The sequence below is a fragment of the Salvelinus fontinalis genome, chromosome 6 (genome assembly GCF_029448725.1).
Source record: "Salvelinus fontinalis isolate EN_2023a chromosome 6, ASM2944872v1, whole genome shotgun sequence".
NCBI classification, from domain to species: domain Eukaryota; kingdom Metazoa; phylum Chordata; class Actinopteri; order Salmoniformes; family Salmonidae; genus Salvelinus; species Salvelinus fontinalis.
The window spans coordinates 2,960,557-2,984,452 of record NC_074670.1 but is presented as its reverse complement, the minus strand read 5'-3'; the positions used below and the strand labels follow the sequence as shown (position 1 = coordinate 2,984,452).

At 46.2% G+C, this 23,896-nt stretch overlaps 1 protein-coding gene across 2 annotated transcripts in view; it reads right to left on the bottom strand.

Moving 5' to 3' along the window:
- The window catches only part of cdkal1 (CDK5 regulatory subunit associated protein 1-like 1), an 815,078-nt gene that overhangs the window by 9,014 nt on the left and 782,168 nt on the right, over positions 1-23,896 (bottom strand). The window lies entirely within an intron of this gene.

Genomic DNA, 23,896 nt, shown 5'->3' with positions numbered 1-23,896 from the left:
GGCGGGTAGCGTTCTCCGGATATCCACCAAACTTTACAGTTGGCACAATGCATTGGGGCGGGTAGCGTTCTCCGGATATCCACCAAACTTTACAGTTAGCACTATGCATTGGGGCAGGTAGCGTTCCCCGGGTATCCACCAAACTTTACAATTGGCACAATGCATTGGGGCGGGTAGCGTTCTCCGGATATCCACCAAACTTTACAGTTAGCACTATGCATTGGGGCAGGTAGCGTTCTCCGGATATCCACCAAACTTTACAGTTGCCACTATGCATTGGGGCAGGTAGCGTTCTCCGGATATCCACCAAACTTTACAGTTGGCACAATGCATTGGGGCGGGTAGCGTTCTTCGGATATCCACCAAACTTTACAGTTAGCACTATGCATTGGGGCAGGTAGCGTTCTCCGGATATCCACCAAACTTTACAGTTGCCACTATGCATTGGGGCGGGTAGCGTTCTCCGGATATCCACCAAACTTTACAGTTGGCACTATGCATTGGGGCAGGTAGCGTTCTCCGGATATCTGCCAAACCCAGATTTGTCAGTCGGACTGCCAGATGGTGAAGTGTGATTCATCACTCCAGAGAACGAGTTTCCACTGCCCCAGAGTCCAATGGCGGTGAGCTTTACCCCAGCCGACGCTTGGCATTGCGCATGGTGATGTTAGGCTTGTGTGCAGCTGCTCGGCCATGGAAACCCATTTCATGAAGCTCCCGACGAACTGTTCTTGTGCTGACGTTACTTCCAGAGGCAGTTTGCAACCGAGGACAGAAGATTTTTTACGTGCTACGCACTTCATCACCCGGCGGTCCCGTTCTGTGAGCTTGTGTGGCCTACCACTTCACGGCTGAGCCGTTGTTGCTCCTAGACGTTTCCACTTCACAATAACAGCACTTACAGTTGACCGGGGGCAGCTCTAGCAGGGCAGAAATCTGACGAACTGACTTGTTGGAAAGGTGACATCCTATGACAGTGTCATGTTGAAAGTCACTGAGCTCTTCAGTAAGGCCCATTCTACTGCCAATGTTAGTCTATGGAGATTGCATGGCTGTGCGCTCGATTTTATACACGTGTCAGCAACAGAGAGTGGTTGAAATGGCTGAAATCCACTAATTTGAAGGGGTGTCCACATACATTTGTTTATATATATAGTGTAGATTAATCTATTTCAGAAGATATGCTTGCGAGAAGATTGAGATCAAAATTTATTTTAATATAATGGTTTACCTAAATTTGCATGACCTACACATTACCGACTGTGATTCTAAGAAATTCAGTCCGTGCTGGCAACTATCCATCTCCAGTCCATTTCTCCAGGTGGCGAATTAGAGAAGAAGAATCGACTGTTCAGTCGGTATCAGCTTGACATCCCTCTAGGTCATTAAAGAGCATTATTACCCGGGTGAGATGCTGTACCACATATCCCTTCCAGCACGCTTTCAACCCCTACACAGACCTGTCTGAAGGCTGTGTGTGCCAGGGATGGATGTGAACGCGGAGCGGGGATGCAAGCCTCTCTTCTGTAATCCAACCTCATCTCTGATGGACTTTCAAGATTTGGTGATTTTCTGACTCTCCTCTCTCTGTCTACTGACTTCTCATCCTTCTGTCCCTGGTGTGCCTGCTCTTTCATAACTAACACCTTTTATCTCTCTCTCTATCTCTCTGTCTCTCTCTCTCTCCCTACTCTCTCTCTCTCCCTACTCTCTCTCTCTCCCTCACTCTCTCTCTCTCTCTCTCCCTACTCTCTCTCCTCTCCTCTCTCCCTCCCACTCAGCCCTGGGTGCTGACCCCTCCCTGCAGCCGCCTGCTGTCTGCAGCTGGAGACACGGTAATTGATAGAACTCAGAGGCTCTTCTGAGAGAGACAATGTGTGTGTGTGGGTGTGTGTGTGTGTGTGTGTGTGTGTATCAGTCCCTTCCTATCCCCTACATGTCTTGATCACAGGAGGGCTCAGTCCAGGAGGGCTCACTGTCTTGATCACAGGAGGAATCTGTCCAGAAGGGGAACACTGTCTTGATCACAGGAGGAATCTGTCCAGGAGGGCACACTGTCTTGATCACAGGAGGAATCTGTCCAGGAGGACAACACTGTCTTGATCACAGGAGGACTCTGTCCAGGAGGGCACACTGTCTTGATCACAGGAGGACTCTGTCCAGGAGGAAACACTGTATCATTCAATATGAAAGGCTGATCTATCTTGTTGTGCCTGAACTCTGAGAGGAACAGCGGTGGCCTGCCATTTCCCACCTTCACTCTGGGATGAGAGGAGTGAAGAGGGAGACATCTGCTAAGATGGGATGGCCTGGGATAACGGTGGTGGTGGAGTGAATGTCCTTACTCATACACTGGGATAATGGTGGTGGTAGAGTGATTGTCCTAACTCATACACTGGGATAATGGTGGTGGTAGAGTGATTGTCCTTACTCATACACTGGGATAACGGTGGTGGTGGAGTGATTGTCCTAACTCATACACTGGGATAATGGTAGTGGTGGAGTGATTGTCCTAACTCATACACTGGGATAATGGTGGTGGTAGAGTGATTGTCCTAACTCATACACTGGGATAATGGTGGTGGTAGAGTGATTGTCCTAACTCATACAATGGGATAATGGTGGTAGAGTGATTGTCCTAACTCATACACTGGGATAATGGTGGTGGTAGAGTGATTGTCCTAACTCATACAATGGGATAATGGTGGTAGAGTGAATGTCCTTACTTGTACACTGGGATAATGGTGGTGGTGGAGTGAATGTCCTTACTTGTACACTGGGATAATGGTGGTGGTGGAGTGAATGTCCTTACTTGTACACTGGGATAACGGTGGTGGTGGAGTGAATGTCCTTACTTGTACACTGGGATAATGGTGGTGGTAGAGTGATTGTCCTTACTCATGCACTGGGATAATGGTAGTGGTGGAGTGATTGTCCTTACTCATGCACTGGGATAATGGTGGTAGAGTGATTGTCCTAACTCATACACTGGGATAATGGTGGTGGTAGAGTGATTGTCCTTACTCATGCACTGGGATAATGGTGGTAGAGTGATTGTCCTAACTCATACACTGGGATAATGGTGGTAGAGTGATTGTCCTAACTCATACACTGGGATAATGGTGGTAGAGTGATTGTCCTAACTCATACACTGGGATAATGGTGGTGGTAGAGTGATTGTCCTTACTCATGCACTGGGATAATGGTGGTAGAGTGATTGTCCTAACTCATACACTGGGATAATGGTGGTAGAGTGATTGTCCTAACTCATACACTGGGATAATGATGATAGAGTGATTGTCCTAACTCATGCACTGGGATAATGGTGGTGGTAGAGTGATTGTCCTTACTCATACACTGGGATAATGGTGATAGAGTGATTGTCCTAACTCATACACTGGGATAATGGTGGTGGTAGAGTGATTGTCCTAACTCATACACTGGGATAATGGTGGTAGAGTGATTGTCCTAACTCATACACTGGGATAAGGGTGGTGGTAGAGTGAAGGTCCTAACTCATACACTGGGATAATGGTGGTAGAGTGATTGTCCTTACTCATACACTGGGATAATGGTGGTGGTAGAGTGATTGTCCTTACTCATACACTGGGATAATGGTGGTGGTAGAGTGAATGTCCTAACTCATACACTGGGATAATGGTGGTGGTAGAGTGATTGTCCTAACTCATACACTGGGATAATGGTGGTAGAGTGAATGTCCTAACTCATACACTGGGATAATGGTGGTGGTAGAGTGATTGTGTTTGTACATAACACCTACTGCTTTCAACCAAAGACACAGATCTGCTGAGTGTTCATGACTTCACACTATGTACAGTGTGAGTGAGAAGTGTGTGGGCTTGAGTTAAAAAGACTGCTAACTCAGTTACCTCCCACACATAGCTATATATCATTTAACCTGTTTTACCCCAGGGACAATATCCACCACTCTGTCTCTAACCTGTTTTACCTCAGGGACAATATCCACCACTCTGTCTCTAACCTGTTTTACCTCAGGGACAATATCCACCACTCTGTCTCTAACCTGTTTTACCTCAGGGACAATATCCACCACTCTGTCTCTAACCTGTTTTACCTCAGGGACAATATCCACCACTCTGTCTCTAACCCGTTTTACCTCAGGGACAATATCCACCACTCTGTCTCTAACCTGTTTTACCTCAGGGACAATATCCACCACTCTGTCTCTAACCTGTTTAACCTTAGGGACAATATCCACCACTCTGTCTCTAACCCGTTTTACCTCAGGGACAATATCCACCACTCTGTCTCTAACCAGTTTTACCTCAGGGACAATATCCACCACTCTGTCTCTAACCTGTTTTACCTCAGGGACAATATCCACCACTCTGTCTCTAACCTGTTTTACCTCAGGGACAATATCCACCACTTTGTCTCTAACCTGTTTTACCTCAGGGACAATATCCACCACTCTGTCTCTAACCTGTTTAACCTTAGGGACAATATCCACCACTCTGTCTCTAACCCGTTTTACCTCAGGGACAATATCCACCACTCTGTCTCTAACCAGTTTTACCTCAGGGACAATATCCACCACTCTGTCTCTAACCTGTTTTACCTCAGGGACAATATCCACCACTCTGTCTCTAACCTGTTTTACCTCAGGGACAATATCCACCACTCTGTCTATAGAGGTGAATTATAGAATAATGGGAAGCTGTAGAGAATAATAGAATCATTTGGGGGGGGGGGGGGGGCCTGTCTCTCCTTGACATCACAGCACCTCTCCCTCTCTCTCATCAGCATGTATGAAGCCAGGCGCTGAGCCGGGTTGGACATAACTAATGTAAAACACTTCAGAGGCTGAGGGCTGCTCCCCCCCCCCCCCTGCACTGTAGGAGAAGAGAGCACAGTGAAGTCTGGCTGGGCCAGGTTAGAACAGTGAAGTCTGGCTGGGCCAGGTTAGAACAGGGAAGTCTGGCTGGGCCAGGTTAGAACAGTGAAATCTGTCTGGGCCAGGTTAGAACAGGGAAGTCTGGCTGGGCCAGGTTAGAACAGGGAAGTCTGGCTGGGCCAGGTTGGAACAGGGAAGCACAGGGAAGTCTGGCTGGGCCAGGTTAGAACAGGGAAGAACAGTGAAGTCTGGCTGGGCCAGGTTAGAACAGGGAAGTACAGTGAAGTCTGGCTGGGCCAGGTTAGAACAGGGAAGTACAGTGAAGTCTGGCTGGGCCAGGTTAGAACAGTGAAATCTGGCTGGGCCAGGTTAGAATAGGGAAATCTGGCTGGGCCAGGTTAGAATAGGGAAGTCTGGCTGGGCCAGGTTAGAACAGGGAAGTCTGGCTGGGCCAGGTTAGAACAGAGCAGGATTCAGCACGGGAATAGCTCTTAGCTCTACTATAGTCTACTCTCTATTGAGGTGAATTGCAATTCAACACGATCATTTTCCACCTGCCAGATTTCAGGCGGGCCTACGGAGGGGAAGCTGTTATGACTACAGGTGTGTGTGTGTGTGTGTGTGTGTGTGTGTGTGTGTGTGTGTGTGTGTGTGTGTGTGTGTGTGTGTGTGTGTGTGTGTGTGTGTGTGTATGTGTGATTGAATACAGGTGTGTGTGTGTGTGCTTACAGATGTTAGCCCCCGTGGTACAACTTGTTGCCGAAGCGTGTTACTAAGTCGTGGAAATCTGCTGCCATTACATTTCGGATACCGCCTGGCTGTGAACTGCCTTCGCCCCAAATCCTTCACCCCTCTCTCTTTATCTACCTTTCGCTCTGTCTCTCTCTCTCTTTATCTATCTATCACTCTCTCTCTCTCTCTCTCTCTTTATCTATCTATCGCTCTGTCTCTCTCTCTTTTCATTAAATAATCTGCAGAGAGCTAAAATAAACTAATTGGGAGATAATATTTAAGAATTCCATCTGTACTTTAGCCTCTGTGGAGCGAAGGCTTATGGGAGAAAAGGGGGCCCTCCTGGCTGCTAAGTGCCGGATCCGAGGGAAGGAGCTGAGGAGGGAGTGAAAGGAGGAAGGGAGCAAGGTATTCCCCTCTGAGGTCACGACCCATTTCCTCCGCCAAATGAGGCAGGAGCAGAGAGCTCTCCAAAGACTGAGGTGAGGTGGCCTGAGTTTCAACGTATTCTCTCTCACTCTCTCCCGTGTAGCTCAGACCAAGACGCCTCATTGATCTCTGACCCGTCAATACTCACACACAGGCTTAACCCAGAGCCAGGCACGCAATCACACACACACACACACACACACACACACACACACACACACACACACACACACACACACACACACACACACACACACACACACACACACACACACACACACACACACACACACACACACACATCCAGGCATGTCTACCTCCAGACCTCAGGGTCTGTGGATATCCAGACATGTCCAGGTCCAGACCACAGGGTCTGTGGATATCCAGGCATGTCTACCTCCAGACCTCAGGGTCTGTGGATATCCAGACATTTCTAGCTCCAGACCTCAGGGTCTGTGGATATCCAGACATTTCTAGCTCCAGACCTCAGGGTCTGTGGATATCCAGACATTTCTAGCTCCAGACCTCAGGATCTGTGGATATCCAGACATTTCTAGCTCCAGACCTCAGGGTCTGTGGATATCCAGGCATGTCTAGCTCAGGATCTGTGGATATCCAGACATTTCTAGCTCCAGACCAGACAGAGGAAAGGAGCAGCCAGAACAGGGTTTCAAGTGTTCAACAACACAACAGATCAACAGCAGATCGACAGCAGATCAGATCAAGAGCAGATCGACAGCAGATCAGATCAACAGCAGATCAGATCAACAGCAAATCATATCAACAGCAGATCGGATCAAGAGCAGATCAACAGCAGATCAGATCAACAGCAGATCAGATCAACAGCAGATCAGATCAACAACAGATCAGATTAACAACAGATCAACATCAGGCCAAACACATGGAGATGACACATAATTCATGCAGAGCAGAGACACTCCATTGAACTCTTGAATTCTTCTACTGGCACGAGGAAGGCTTTGTTTACTTCATTTGGAATACAGTGGAAACGCATTTTTTTTTTGCAGTGGAGAAAAATCTTTCACCTAATTAATATTCATAGCCATTCTCTAAACAGATAAGGCTGAACCGTGTCCAATTTAGGCAGCAAGACTGAAAAGCATATCAAGAGGAAAGTCCACCGTGTTTCTAAATAAAACCATCACCGACTGACTCAAATAGCAGAGTTTAATCTCCTGTATTTAAATGCGACCCCCGTTGCACCATAAGATCTGAGTGTAACAGCACTGCTGCTTGACAAACCCTCCAGAAGGAAATCCCTCCCTGGCTACACAGCTCTACAACAGAGCAGTATGAGGGCTCATTGTAATACCAACAAGTGTGACTGTAAAACCACGGCTGGAACCCTATATCCTAGATACTGGCACTACTTTACACCTGGGATCTGGTCAAATGTAGTGAACTACGTAGGGAATTCATGTTTCGTCACGATATTGTTTTTGAATGTTCGTTTGGGACTGATGCCCAACTGAGCGTTTCTACTCGATGCTTCGTCAATGAGCGCTGATGAAGATGATCAGAAGTGCATTACAGAGGCTTGGGGAAAAACGAGGTAAATAATTAGTAGGAAAACCTGTTGTTATCATTTTGATGTTACCAGATTGACTTTAGATGCAGTATAACGTTAGCTAGCTAGCTAAGATTGAGGGGAGGCCATCGGATTTTAGCTAGCTAATGTTAGCATTGCTAGCTATTTTTGACGAACTCTGTGAGCTAACGACAACATTGCCATCTGTCTAAAGTAAATTTGACGACATGATAATGCTAACTAAGCAATTTCCTACTAAATATTTGACTACTTTAGCAATGTTGTCATATTTCGAAGGCACTATAGTGTAATTTAGACTAAATAGTAGTTAGCCTACGTCCAGAATGATTGGGCTTAACACCACTTCAGGGAACCACTTTGCGCCGTTGGCAGAGGGCGTTCAAAACAGCGGTGTGACGCGACCGAGTGACGGAGGTGCCACCTATGAACAGGGTGCCATTTGGGAAGCTTCCTGTCTCTTCACAGAACAGCCAGAGTCTCATTGTGACAGTAAGCCTCTAAGAGAACCACAGAATCGCCTTTCACACCTGACCTTTCCTCTTCCTGGCACCTGTGAGTCACCAATCACAAGGCCTCATTCCCTTGTGGTGACAAATCATAAGTCTCTATTCAATTTCTGTCATCTGTGGGTCACCAATCACAAGGTCTCATTCTCCTGTGGTCACCAATCATAAGTCTCTATTCACTTCCTGTCATCTGAGGGTCACCAATCACAAGGCCTCGTTCCCTTGTGGTCACCAATCATAAGTCTCTATTCACTTCCTGTCATCTGTGGGTTACCAATCACAAGGCCTCATTCACAGGCCAGTCATTGTGATTGGGTGGTGTTACAATACAAACATCTATCACATCTCTCACATGATATAACACGTCTGTTGTAACTCACTCACCACATCGTGACCAGAAACTAGAGACTCCTTCACAGTTCTTCTATCACCTGCTGTCTCTTAACAGGCCTTGGGATCTCAGCTGGCACCTCATCTGTGGGGCTTGATTTCAGATCACGTGTCCCGCCCATGCAGACTAAGGTAAAGTGACTGCACCTCTCCCCCTTCCATGGGTTACAGACAGGTGACTCTAGTTCTGGCTACGCATGGTTATAACATCCAGACAGGTGACTCTAGTTCTGGCTATGCATGGTTATAACATCCAGACAAGGTGACTCTAGTTCTGGCTACGCATGGTTATAACATTCAGACAAGGTGACTCTAGTTATGGCTACGTATGGTTATAACATCCAGACAGGTGACTCTAGTTCTAGCCACGCATGGTTATAACATCCAGACAAGGTGACTCTAGTTCTGGCTACGCATGGTTATAACATTCAGACAAGGTGACTCTAGTTCTGGCTACGCATGGTTATAAGATTCAGACAGGTGACTCTAGTTCTAGCCACGCATGGTTATAACATCCAGACAAGGTGACTCTAGTTCTGGCTACGCATGGTTATAACATCCAGACAGGTGACTCTAGTTCTGGCTACGCATGGTTATAACATCCAGACAAGGTGATTCTAGTTCTGGCCACGCATGGTTATAACATACAGACAGGTGACTCTAGTTCTGCCTACGCATGGTTATAACATCCAGACAAGGTGACTCTAGTTCTGGCTACGCATGGTTATAACATCCAGACAAGGTGATTCTAGTTCTGGCCACGCATGGTTATAACATCCAGACAAGGTGACTCTAGTTCTGGCTACGCATGGTTATAACATCCAGACAGGTGACTCTAGTTCTGGCCACGCATGGTTATAACATTTAGAAAGGTGACTCCAGTTCTGGCCACGCATGGTTATAACATCGACAAGTGACTCTATTTCTGGCTACGCATGGTTATAACATCAACAAGTGACTCTAGTTCTGGCTACGCATGGATATAACATCCAGACAGGTGACTCTAGTTCTGGCTATGCATGGATATAACATCCAGACAAGGTGACTCTAGTTCTGGCTACGCATGGTTATAACATCCAGACAAGGTGACTCTAGTTCTGGCTACACATGGTTATAACATCCAGACAGGTGACTCTAGTTCTGGCTACGAATGGTTATAACATCCAGACAGGTGACTCTAGTTCTAGCCACGCATGGTTATAACATCCAGACAAGGTGACTCTAGTTCTGGCTACGCATGGTTATAAGATTCAGACAGGTGACTCTAGTTCTAGCCACGCATGGTTATAACATCCAGACAGGTGACTCTAGTTCTGGCTACGCATGGTTATAACATCCAGACAAGGTGATTCTAGTTCTAGCCACGCATGGTTATAACATCCAGACAGGTGACTCTAGTTCTGGCTACGCATGGTTATAACATCCAGACAAGGTGATTCTAGTTCTAGCCACGCATGGTTATAACATACAGACAGGTGACTCTAGTTCTGCCTACGCATGGTTATAACATCCAGACAAGGTGACTCTAGTTCTGGCTACGCATGGTTATAACATCCAGACAAGGTGATTCTAGTTCTGGCCACGCATAGTTATAACATCCAGACAAGGTGACTCTAGTTCTGGCTACGCATGGTTATAACATCCAGACAGGTGACTCTAGTTCTGGCCACGCATGGTTATAACATTTAGAAAGGTGACTCTAGTTCTGGCCACGCATGGTTATAACATCGACAAGTGACTCTATTTCTGGCTACGCATGGTTATAACATCAACAAGTGACTCTAGTTCTGGCTACGCATGGATATAACATCCAGACAGGTGACTCTAGTTCTGGCTATGCATGGATATAACATCCAGACAAGGTGACTCTAGTTCTGGCTACGCATGGTTATAACATCCAGACAAGGTGACTCTAGTTCTGGCTACACATGGTTATAACATCCAGACAGGTGACTCTAGTTCTAGCCACGCATGGTTATAACATCCAGACAAGGTGACTCTAGTTCTGGCTACGCATGGTTATAAGATTCAGACAGGTGACTCTAGTTCTAGCCACGCATGGTTATAACATCCAGACAGGTGACTCTAGTTCTGGCTACGCATGGTTATAACATCCAGACAAGGTGATTCTAGTTCTAGCCACGCATGGTTATAACATACAGACAGGTGACTCTAGTTCTGCCTACGCATGGTTATAACATCCAGACAAGGTGACTCTAGTTCTGGCTACGCATGGTTATAACATCCAGACAAGGTGATTCTAGTTCTGGCCACGCATAGTTATAACATCCAGACAAGGTGACTCTAGTTCTGGCTACGCATGGTTATAACATCCAGACAGGTGACTCTAGTTCTGGCCACGCATGGTTATAACATTTAGAAAGGTGACTCTAGTTCTGGCCACGCATGGTTATAACATCGACAAGTGACTCTATTTCTGGCTACGCATGGTTATAACATCAACAAGTGACTCTAGTTCTGGCTACGCATGGATATAACATCCAGACAGGTGACTCTAGTTCTGGCTATGCATGGATATAACATCCAGACAAGGTGACTCTAGTTCTGGCTACGCATGGTTATAACATCCAGACAAGGTGACTCTAGTTCTGGCTACACATGGTTATAACATCCAGACAAGGTGACTCTAGTTCTGGCTACGCATGGATATAACATCCAGACAAGGTGACTCTAGTTCTGGCTACGCATGGTTATAACATCCAGACAAGGTGACTCTAGTTCTGGCTACGCATGGTTATAACATCCAGACAGGTGACTCTAGATCTGGCTACGCATGGTTATAACATACAGACAGGTGACTCTAGTTCTGGCTACGCATGGTTATAACATCCAGACAGGTGACTCTAGTTCTGGCTACGAATGGTTATAACATCCAGACAGGTGACTCTAGTTCTGGCTACGCATGGTTATAACATCCAGACAACGTTTACTTGTAACTCCATGTCATATGTCTCTGTCTGTCTGTCTGTCTGTCTGTCTGTCTGTCTGTCTGTCTGGTATAGTCTCTGGTCGTCTAGCCCTGTCTCCCTATGTCTCTGTCTGTCTGTCTGGTATAGTCTCTGGTTGTCCAGCCTGTGTCCCTATGTCTCCGTCTGTCTGGTATAGTCTCTTGTTGTCCAGCCTCTGTCCCTATGTCTCCGTCTGTCTGGTATAGTCTCTGGTTGTCCAGCCTGTGTCCCTATGTCACCGTCTGTCTGGTATAGTCTCTGGTTGTCCAGCCTGTGTCCCTATGTCTCCGTCTGTCTGGTATAGTCTCTGGTTGTCCAGCCTGTCTGTCTCCCTCCCTCCCTCTCAGGGGTCCTGGGTCTCTGAGTGGGGTATGATGCTGCAAAGGGCTGGCAATCCCACCCTTGTGGTGGGTGTGTGTAGAGTGTGTGTGTGTGTGTGTGTACTCAGCAATTAGCCATGCTTCAGTGTCTTAATACCCAGTAGTTCCAGGTGTTGCACACACACACACACACACACACACACACACACACACACACACACCCACCCACCCACCCACCCACACACGTACGTACTTCTGCCTTGCTGTCTGTCTGAATGGTTAAAGCATCTTCACCCACCATGAATACATCCAGATCTACAGCGCTGGAGTTATGAAGCGCTCAGCAAGACACTTTTTAACGGCAATTTGATTTTTCATGGCGCCCGGCTTGTTGACATACATAATGCAGGTGTATTATTGTGTTTCAGCTGCAACCTCCGAGCCCGAACCACGCCCGCCCGCACCACGCCCGCGAGCCATGCAGAAGGGTTGGCATTTCAAAGTGCCAGGAAGAGAGGAAAGAGAAGGAAGAGACCTTGAAAGACAGAGAGAGAGAGAGAGAGAGAGAGAGAGAGAGAGAGAGAGAGAGAGAGAGAGAGAGAGAGAGAGAGAGAGAGAGAGAGAGAGAGAGAGAGAGAGAGAGAGAGAGAGAGAGAGAGAGAGAGAGAGAGAGAGAGAGAGAGAGAGAGAGAGAGAGAGAGAGAGAGAGAGAGGTTGGAGGGGGAACATTATTGGAAGGAGGAGAAAAAGAGAGAGAGAGAGATGGGGTAGGGGAGAGAGGAGTGAAAGATAGAGAGAGAGGTTGGGAGAGAGAGAGATGGTGGGGGAGAGAGAGTGGAAGAGAGAGAGAGAGAGAGGGGGGTTGGAGGGGGAACATTATTGGAAGGAGGAGAAAGAGAGAGAGAGAGGGGGTAGGGGAGAGAGGAGTGAGAGGAGGCTGGCTGAGGAGGGTGAAGTCCTTTCATCTGTCATGTCTGGATGGATGGAGCAGCTTGTTCTCCCCCCCTCTGCAAATCCTTCCTTTCCTCAACGCTGTTGTTTGAATAGAGCTGGTTATTTGGAGGTGCACTTGCTGCGGCGGAGAGCAGGCGCTCCTCATCTGTAAGAGTGTTCACAGCAGCCTTCCTCTCCTTTCAGAGGCCCCTGCCCAGGAGCAGACAGCCTAATGAGTCCTTTGGTCGGGCACAATGGGGGAAAACACTTTCTATCACGGTGAATGTATGGGGAGGCCAGGAGAGGAGCAGAGAGGAGAGATGAAGGAGAGGAGAGATGGGAGAGATGAAGGAGAGGAGAGATGGGAACGCTCTGGGAGTGGTCATTTTGAAACCATTTTCATTAAATAAAGAATAAAAAAAGATCCTGGCACTGTCTTCATCAAATAATTCACAATAACGACAAACAAAATAGTAGCATTGAAGTAAACAAACCTCAAAATGAGAGAAAACATATTTTCATTTGGAACAGAATGACCTTACGGTCCATGACAACACACTATAGTGGATAGAATGATTACAGAATGTACCAGCCTTGGTGTACTCTGCAAAAAACATGGAATCCTACAGTGAGCAAAGAGTGACTGCTGTGTGTGTGTGTGTGTGTGTGTGTGTGTGTGTGTGTGTGTGTGTGTGTGTGTGTGTGTGTGTGTGTGTGTGTGTGTGTGTGTGTGTGTCTGTGTGTGTGTCTGTGTGTGTGTCTGTGTTGTGTGTGTGTGTGTGTGTGTGTGTGTGTGTGTGTGTGTGTGTGTGTGTGTGTGTTTACAGTTCTGCAACAAGGCAGATTCCAATGTTGTTTAGCCACTGAACAAACCCACCAACCAACACACTGATTATGTACTGGGTCACTGATTATGTACTGGGTCACTGATTATGTACTGGGTCACTGATTATGTACTGGGTCACTGTACTGGGTCACTGATTATGTACTGGGTCACTGATTATGTACTGGGTCGCTGTACTGGGTCACTGATTATGTACTGGGTCACTGATTATGTACTGGGTCACTGATTATGTACTGGGTCACTGATTATGTACTGGGTCACTGATTATGTACTGGGTCACTGAGGTTACCAGTCTCTTGTTGTCCTGTCTGATTATGTACTGGGTCACTGAGGTTACCAGTCTCTTGTTGTCCTGTCTGATTATGTACTGGGTCACTGAGGTTACCAGTCTCTTGTTGTCCTGTCTGATTATGTACTGGGTCACTGAGGTTACCAGTCTCTTGTTGTCCTGTCTGATTATGTACTGGGTCACTGAGATCACCAGTATCTTGTTGTCCTGTCTGATTATGTACTGGGTCACTGATGTTACCAGTCTCTTGTTGTCCTGTCTGATTATGTACTGGGTCACTGATGTTACCAGTCTCTTGTTGTCCTGTTTGATTATGTACTGGGTCACTGATGTTACCAGTCTCTTGTTGTCCTGTCTGATTATGTACTGGGTCACTGATGTTACCAGTCTCTTGTTGTCCTGTCTAATTATGTACTGGGTCACTGATGTTACCAGTCTCTTGTTGTCCTGTCTGATTATGTACTGGGTCACTGAGATCACCAGTCTCTTGTTGTCCTGTCTGATTATGTACTGGGTCACTGATGATACCAGTCTCTTGTTGTCCTGTCTGATTATGTACTGGGTCACTGATGTTACCAGTCTCTTGTTGTCCTGTTTGATTATGTACTGGGTCATTGATGTTACCAGTCTCTTGTTGTCCTGTCTGATTATGTACTGGGTCACTGATGTTACCAGTCTCTTGTTGTCCTGTCTGATTATGTACTGGGCCACTGAGGTTACCAGTCTCTTGTTGTCCTGTCTGATTATGTACTGGGTCACTGATGTTACCAGTCTCTTGTTGTCCTGTCTGATTATGTACTGGGTCACTGAGATCACCAGTCTCTTGTTGTCCTGTCTGATTATGTACTGGGTCACTGAGGTTACCAGTCTCTTGTTGTCCTGTCTGATTATGTACTGGGTCACTGAGGTTACCAGTCTCTTGTTGTCCTGTCTGATTATGTCCTGGGCCACTGAGATCACCAGTCTCTTGTTGTCCTGTCTGATTATGTACTGGGTCACTGAGATCACCAGTCTCTTGTTGTCCTGTCTGATTATGTACTGGGTCACTGAGATCACCAGTCTCTTGTTGTCCTGTCTGATTATGTACTGGGTCACTGAGGTTACCAGTCTCTTGTTGTCCTGTCTGATTATGTACTGGGTCACTGATGTTACCAGTCTCTTGTTGTCCTGTCTGATTATGTACTGAGCGACTGGTGACCCAGCGACATACATAATGCAGGTGTATTATTGTGTTTCAGCTGCAACCTCCGAGCCCGCACCACGCCCGCCCGCACCACGCCCGCCCGCACCACGCCGTCATGCGTACCCACACAGATACGGACACACAGACACGCCGTCATGCGTCCCCACACAGACACATCGTCATGGTAAAGTCTCCAGTCAGTCCCCACACAGACACATCGTCATGGTAAAGTCTCCAGTCAGTCCCCACACAGACACATCGTCATGGTAAAGTCTCCAGTCAGTCCCCACACAGACACATCGTCATGGTAAAGTCTCCAGTCAGTCCCCACACAGACACATCGTCATGGTAAAGTCTCCAGTCAGTCCCCACACAGACACATCGTCATGGTAAAGTCTCCAGTCAGTCCCCACACAGACACATCGTCATGGTAAAGTCTCCAGTCAGTCCCCACACAGACACATCGTCATGGTAAAGTCTCCAGTCAGTCCCCACACAGACACATCGTCATGGTAAAGTCTCCAGTCAGTCCCCACACAGACACATCGTCATGGTAAAGTCTCCAGTCAGTCCCCACACAGACACATCGTCATGGGAAAGTGTGTTTTGATCTTACGCAAACAGACTGCATGTTTGTTTGTTTACACTGTGTGTTGTGTTGTGTTGTGTTGTGTGTGTATGTGTGTGTATACACAGATAGTGGCAACACAAAACATAAAGAGGCCCAGCTTGTTTCACAGTAGTTTGAACAGACAGTATCAGTCACAAACTGACTACCAGTCTGAACCAATGAAAAGGTTGTTGGGTTTAGAACACAATGATGTCATAGTGAGGGATGACAGGTAGAGAAGGGTTAGGGGGAGTCTAGAAACAGATAAAGACAAGTAGAGAAGGGTTAGGGGACTCTAGAGACAGATAAAGACAGGTAGAGAAGGGTTAGGGGAGTCTAGAGACAGATAAAGACAGGTGGAGAAGGGTTAGGGGAGTCTAGAGACAGATAAAGACAGGTAGAGAAGGGTTAGGGGGAGTCTAGAGACAGATAAAGACAGGTAGAGAAGGGTTAGGGGAGTCTAGAGACAGATAAAGACATGTAGAGAAGGGTTAGGGGGAGTCTAGAAACAGATAAAGACAAGTAGAGAAGGGTTAGGGGACTCTAGAGACAGATAAAGACAGGTAGAGAAGGGTTAGGGGAGTCTAGAGACAGATAAAGACAGGTAGAGAAGGGTTAGGGGAGTCTAGAGACAGATAAAGACAGGTAGAGAAGGGTTAGGGGGAGTCTAGAGACAGATAAAGACAGGTAGAGAAGGGTTAGGGGAGTCTAGAAACAGATAAAGACAGGTAGAGAAGGGTTAGGGGGAGTCTAGAAACAGATAAAGACATGTAGAGAAGGGTTAGGGGGAGTCTAGAAACAGATAAAGACAGGTAGAGAAGGGTTAGGGGAAGTATAGAGACAGATAAAGACAGGTAGAGAAGGGTTAGGGGAGACTAGAGACAGATAAAGACAGGTAGAGAAGGGTTAGGGGGAGTCTAGAGACAGATAAAGACAGGTAGAGAAGGGTTAGGGGGAGTCTAGAGACAGATAAAGACAGGTAGAGAAGGGTTAGGGGGAGTCTAGAGACAGATAAAGACAGGTAGAGAAGGGTTAGGGGGAGACTAGAGACAGATAAAGACAGGTAGAGAAGGGTTAGAGAAGTCTAGGGACAGATAAAGACAGGTAGAGAAGGGTTAGGGGGAGTCTAGAGACAAATAAAGACAGGTAGAGAAGGGTTAGGGGGAGTCTAGAGACAGATAAAGACAGGTAGAGAAGGGTTAGGGGGAGTCTAGAGACAGAAAAAGACAGGTAGAGAAGGGTTAGGGGGAGTCTAAAGACAGATAAAGACAGGTAGAGAAGGGTTAGGGGAGTCTAGAGACAGATAAAGACAGGTAGAGAAGGGTTAGAGAAGTCTAGGGACAGATAAAGACAGGTAGAGAAGGGTTAGGGGGGTGTCTAGAGACAGATAAAGACAGGTAGAGAAGGGTTAGGGGGAGTCTAAAGGCAGATAAAGACAGGTAGAGAAGGGTTAGAGGAGTCTAGGGACAGATAAAGATAGGTAGAGAAGGGTTAGGGGGAGTCTAAAGACAGATAAAGACAGGTAGAGAAGGGTTAGGGGAGTCTAGAGACAGATAAAGACAGGTAGAGAAATGGTTAGGGGGATTCTAGAAACAGATAAAGACAAGTAGCGAGAAAGGGTTAGGGAAGTCTAGAGACAGATAAAGACAGGTAGAGAAGGGTTAGGGGAGTCTAGAGACAGATAAAGACAGGTAGAGAAGGGTTAGGGGACTCTAGAGACAGATAAAGACAGGTAGAGAAGGGTTAGGGGAGTCTAGAGACAGATAAAGACAGGTAGAGAAGGGTTAGGGGATTATAGAAACAGATAAAGACAGGTAGATAAAGGGTTAGGGGAAGTCTAGAGACAGATAAAGACAGGTAGAGAAGGGTTAGGGGGAGTCTAGAGACAGATAAAGACAGGTAGAGAAGGGTTAGGGGAGTCTAGAGACAGATAAAGACAGGTAGAGAAGGGTTAGGGGATTATAGAAACAGATAAAGACAGGTAGATAAAGGGTTAGGGGAAGTCTAGAGACAGATAAAGACAGGTAGAGAAGGGTTAGGGGGAGTCTAGAGACAGATAAAGACAGGTAGAGAAGGGTTAGAGGAGTCTAGGGACAGATAAAGACAGGTAGAGAAATGGTTAGGGGGATTCTAGAAACAGATAAAGACAAGTAGCGAGAAAGGGTTAGGGAAGTCTAGAGACAGATAAAGACAGGTAGAGAAGGGTTAGGGGAGTCTTGAGACAGATAAAGACAGGTAGAGAAGGGTTAGGGGACTCTAGAGACAGATAAAGACAGGTAGAGAAGGGTTAGGGGAGTCTAGAGACAGATAAAGACAGGTAGAGAAGGGTTAGGGGAAGTCTAGAGACAGATAAAGACAGGTAGAGAAGGGTTAGGGGAAGTCTAGAGACAGATAAAGACAGGTAGAGAAGGGTTAGGGGAGTCTAGAGACAGATAAAGACAGGTAGAGAAGGGTTAGGGGAAGTCTAGAGACAGATAAAGGTAGAGAAAGACTGTGGCTTGACAACGACCAGAAGTGGAGTGAATATTAATTGCTTCCTTACAGTCCAGACTTTTTATTTTGGTGGACAGTAGCAGTTGTCCTTCCTGTTTTACCAGCATGCACCTTCCCCAAATCAGGTGTTTTCTGCTTTTAAACTAAAATGACCAGAAGTTTAAATAGCAAGCTAAATCAAATAAAATTTTATTGGTCACGAACCCAGGTTTACAGATGTTATCGCAGGTGCAGCGAAATGCTTTTGTTTGTAGCTGTAGAGATGTTGTTGACTATACGAACACGAGAGATGGACTTGGTCCACCTCAGAGTAGCCTTCCCTACCGACAGAGTAGCCTTCCCTACCGACAGAGTAGCCTTCCCTACCGACAGAGTAGCTTCCCTACCGACAGAGTAGCCTTCCCTACCGACAGTGTGAATATCAAACCACCATTCATCTCTACTACTTCTATAACTGTGAATCTAAAGGAAGGGTGACCGAGCTGCTCTTCAACACATGACAAAGGAGGACCGTCCCACAAACCCCTTTCATCTTCGTGGTGAAATAAGTAGCAGCAACATACCACTTAGCTTTCCCATATCCTCCTGCTCCATTCAACATCAATACCACGAGGCATCTCTGTCAGACCTGTAATCATGGCTCTGTATGGGCTGGCGTGACAGATCAACAGACAGGGTAAAGATGTGTCTTCCAACCTGCTCGTCATCATGGCTGACATGGTCTAGGAGACAGGAGAGGAAGAGGACATAAAAGGGGTCCAATTGAAGCCCTCTCTTCCTCCTCCTCCTCCTCCCACGTCAAGAGGGCCACTGACAGCTTGCTGTGTTCCTCCCCACATGACAGGAGGACTGAGAGACAAGGGGTGCGTCACAAATGGCGGTCTACTCTCTCCGGCTACACGGACAAGACACTAGATAAACCTCAGTTAGAGTTAAATACGTCTGGTAGAATCTTGACTAGATACAAAACATTTGATCATATTACTCCAATGCTAGAGTCTATACACTGGCTTCCTGTTAAAACGAGGGCTGATTTACCAACAAAGCATTACATGGGCTTGCTCCTAACTATCTCTCTGATTTGATCCTGTCGTACATACCTACACGTACGCTACGGTCACAAGACGCAGGTCTGAGCGTTGAGCCAGTAACCAAAAGGTTGCTGGATCGAATCCCCGAGCTGACAAGGTAAAAATATGTCGTTCTACCCCTGAACAAGGGGCCCACTGTTCCCCGGGCGCAGAAGACGGGGATGTCGATTATGGCAGCCCCCCCCACACCTCCTTGATTCAGAGAGGTTGGGTTAAATGCGGAAGACATATTTCTGTTGTACAACTGACTAGGTATCCCCCTTTCCTTTCCCCTATTGACCCTAGAACGTATAAGTAAACAGCTGGAGGCAGGGCTTTCTCCTATAGAGCTCCATTTATATGGAATGGTCTGCTGATCCACGTAAGAGACGCAGACTGGGTCTCAACCGCTGTCTTACCTGGTGTAATTCTCCTGTCTTATCTGGTGTAATTCTCCTGTCTTATCTGGTGTAATTCTCCTGTCTTATCTGGTGTAATTCTCCTGTCTTATCTGGTGTAATTCTCCTGTCTTATCTGGTGTAATTCTCCTGTTTTATCTGGTGTAATTCTCCTGTCCTATCTGGTGTAATTCTCCTGTCTTATCTGGTGTAATTCTCCTGTCTTGTCTGGTGTCCTGTGTGATCTTAATTATGCTCCCTGTAATTCTCCCATCTCTCTCTCTCCTCTTGGAGGACCAGAGTCCTAGGACCACGCCTCAGGACTACCTGGTCTGATGTCTCCTGGCTGTCCTCGTCCCCAGTCCACCTGGTCACGCTGCTGATCCAGTTTCTGGAGGACCTCTGAGTCCTAGGACCATGCCTCAGGACTACCTGGTCTGATGTCTCCTGGCTGTCCTTGTCTCCAGTCCACCTGGTCACGCTGCTGATCCAGTTTCTGGAGGACCTGAGTCCTAGGACCATGCCTCAGGACTACCTGGTCTGATGTCTCCTGGCTGTCCTTGTCTCCAGTCCACCTGGTCATGCTGCTGATCCAGTTTCTGGAGGACCTCTGAGTCCTAGGACCATGCCTCAGGACTACCTGGTCTGATGTCTCCTGGCTGTCCTTGTCCCCAGTCCACCTGGTCACGCTGCTGATCCAGTTTCTGCTATTCCGGACCTTTGCCACCTAGTTGAGTACCCGTGCCGTACACTGTGCCCGTGTGTGTGTGTGTGTGTGTGCGCGCGTGCGTTAAAGTGTGTGTGTTTGTAGAGAGAGCTTGTGAATGTGTATAATGGGTTTCCGTCCGCGACGGAACAGGCAGCTAATAGCTTAGCGCTGTGTAGGACATGTAATTGCAGTGAAAACCCTGCCACATTGTGTCACTCCCAGTGATAAACAGCTCTGCTTTTCAATAGTCAAGAGGAGAGAGAAGCCGCATCCCAAATCGCACACTATATAGTTCACTACGTTGAACTACTTTGACCAGGGACAGAAGTATTTTGACCAGAGGCCTCCGGTCTGCACTACATAGCGAACAGGGTGTAATTTGGGACAAAGACAGAGAAACCCTTTCTGGAGCTAAACAGGTTCACTTAAGAGGCGTCAGAGGCTGTTTACTGCCTGGCAGGACGGTTGTAGCTAGCTGCTATAGTCCTCTAACTAATAGGTATGGTTGTAGCTAACTGCTATAGTCCTCTAACTAATAGGTATGGTTGTAGCTAGCTGCTATAGTCCCCTAACTAATAGGTATGGTTGTAGCTAACTGCTATAGTCCTCTAACTAATAGGTATGGTTGTAGCTAGCTGCTATAGTCCCCTAACTAATAGGTATGGGTGTAGCTAGCTGCTATAGTCCTCTAACTAATAGGTATGGGTGTAGCTAACTGCTATAGTCCTCTAACTAATAGGTATGGGTGTAGCTAGCTGCTATAGTCCTCTAACTAATAGGTATGGGTGTAGCTAACTGCTATAGTCCTCTAACTAATAGGTATGGTTGTAGCTAACTGCTATAGTCCTCTAACTAATAGGTATGGTTGTAGCTAGCTGCTATAGTCCTCTAACTATTAGGTATGGTTGTAGCTAGCTGCTATAGTCCTCTAACTAATAGGTATGGTTGTAGCCAACTGCTATAGTCCTCTAACTAATAGGTATGGTTGTAGCTAACTGCTATAGTCCTCTAACTAATAGGTATGGTTGTAGCTAGCTGCTATAGTCCTCTAACTAATTGGTATGGGTGTAGCTAGCTGCTATAGTCCTCTAACTAATAGGTATGGGTGTAGCTAGCTGCTATAGTCCTCTAACTAATAGGTATGGTTGTAGCTAACTGCTGTAGTACCCTAACTAATAGGTGTGGTTGTAGCTAGCTGCTATAGTCCTCTAACTAATAGGTATGGTTGTAGCTAGCTGCTATAGTCCTCTAACTAATAGGTATGGTTGTAGCTAGCTGCTATAGTCCTCTAACTAATAGGTATGGTTGTAGCTAACTGCTATAGTCCTCTAACTAATAGGTATGGTTGTAGCTAACTGCTGTAGTACCCTAACTAATAGGTGTGGTTGTAGCTAGCTGCTATAGTCCTCTAACTAATAGGTATGGGTGTAGCTAGCTGCTATAGTCCTCTAACTAATAGGTATGGGTGTAGCTAGCTGCTATAGTCCTCTAACTAATAGGTATGGTTGTAGCTAACTGCTGTAGTACCCTAACTAATAGGTGTGGTTGTAGCTAGCTGCTATAGTCCTCTAACTAATAGGTATGGTTGTAGCTAGCTGCTATAGTCCTCTAACTAATAGGTATGGTTGTAGCTAGCTGCTATAGTCCTCTAACTAATAGGTGTGGTTGTAGCTAACTGCTATAGTCCTCTAACTAATAGGTATGGTTGTAGCTAGCTGCTATAGTCCTCTAACTAATAGGTATGGTTGTAGCTAGCTGCTATAGTCCTCTAACTAATAGGTGTGGTTGTAGCTAGCTGCTATAGTCCTCTAACTAATAGGTATGGGTGTAGCTAGCTGCTGTAGTCCTCTAACTAATAGGTATGGTTGTAGCTAGCTGCTGTAGTCCTCTAACTAATAGGTATGGTTGTAGCTAGCTGCTATAGTCCTCTAACTAATAGGTATGGTTGTAGCTAGCTGCTATAGTCCTCTAACTAATAGGTGTGGTTGTAGTTAGCTGCTATAGTCCTCTAACTAATAGGTATGGGTGTAGCTAGCTGCTATAGTCCTCTAACTAATAGGTATGGGTGTAGCTAGCTGCTGTAGTCCTCTAACTAATAGGTATGGTTGTAGCTAGCTGCTATAGTCCTCTAACTAATAGGTATGGTTGTAGCTAGCTGCTATAGTCCTCTAACTAATAGGTGTGGTTGTAGCTAACTGCTATAGTCCTCTAACTAATAGGTATGGTTGTAGCTAGCTGCTATAGTCCTCTAACTAATAGGTATGGTTGTAGCTAGCTGCTATAGTCCTCTAACTAATAGGTGTGGTTGTAGCTAGCTGCTATAGTCCTCTAACTAATAGGTATGGTTGTAGCTAGCTGCTATAGTCCTCTAACTAATAGGTATGGTTGTAGCTAGCTGCTATAGTCCTCTAACTAATAGGTGTGGTTGTAGTTAGCTGCTATAGTCCTCTAACTAATAGGTATGGGTGTAGCTAGCTGCTATAGTCCTCTAACTAATAGGTATGGGTGTAGCTAGCTGCTGTAGTCCTCTAACTAATAGGTATGGTTGTAGCTAACTGCTGTAGTACCCTAACTAATAGGTGTGGTTGTAGCTAGCTGCTATAGTCCTCTAACTAATAGGTATGGGTGTAGCTAGCTGCTATAGTCCTCTAACTAATAGGTATGGTTGTAGCTAGCTGCTATAGTCCTCTAACTAATAGGTGTGGTTGTAGCTAACTGCTATAGTCCTCTAACTAATAGGTACAGTTGTAGCTAGCTGCTATAGTCCTCTAACTAATAGGTGTGGTTGTAGCTAACTGCTATAGTCCTCTAACTAATAGGTGTGGTTGTAACTAGCTGCTATAGTCCTCTAACTAATAGGTATGGTTGTAGCTAGCTGCTATAGTCCTCTAACTAATAGGTGTGGTTGTAGCTAGCTGCTATAGTCCTCTAACTAATAGGTATGGTTGTAGCTAGCTGCTATAGTCCTCTAACTAATAGGTATGGTTGTAGCTAGCTGCTATAGTCCTCTAACTAATAGGTGTGGTTGTAGCTAGCTGCTATAGTCCTCTAACTAATAGGTATGGTTGTAGCTAGCTGCTATAGTCCTCTAACTAATAGGTATGGTTGTAGCTAGCTGCTATAGTCCTCTAACTAATAGGTGTGGTTGTAGTTAGCTGCTATAGTCCTCTAACTAATAGGTGTGGTTGTAGCTAGCTGCTATGGTCCTCTAACTAATAGGTGTGGTTGTAGTTAGCTGCTATAGTCCTCTAACTAACAGGTATGGTTGTAGCTAGCTGCTATAGTCCTCTAACTAATAGGTATGGTTGTAGCTAGCTGCTATAGTCCTCTAACTAATAGGTATGGTTGTAGCTAGCTGCTATAGTCCTCTAACTAATGGGTATGGTTGTAGCTAACTGCTATAGTCCTCTAACTAATAGGTATGGTTGTAGCTAGCTGCTATAGTCCTCTAACGAATAGGTGTGGTTGTAGCTAGCTGCTATAGTCCTCTAACTAATAGGTATGGTTGTAGCTAACTGCTGTAGTACCCTAACTAATAGGTGTGGTTGTAGCTAGCTGCTATAGTCCTCTAACTA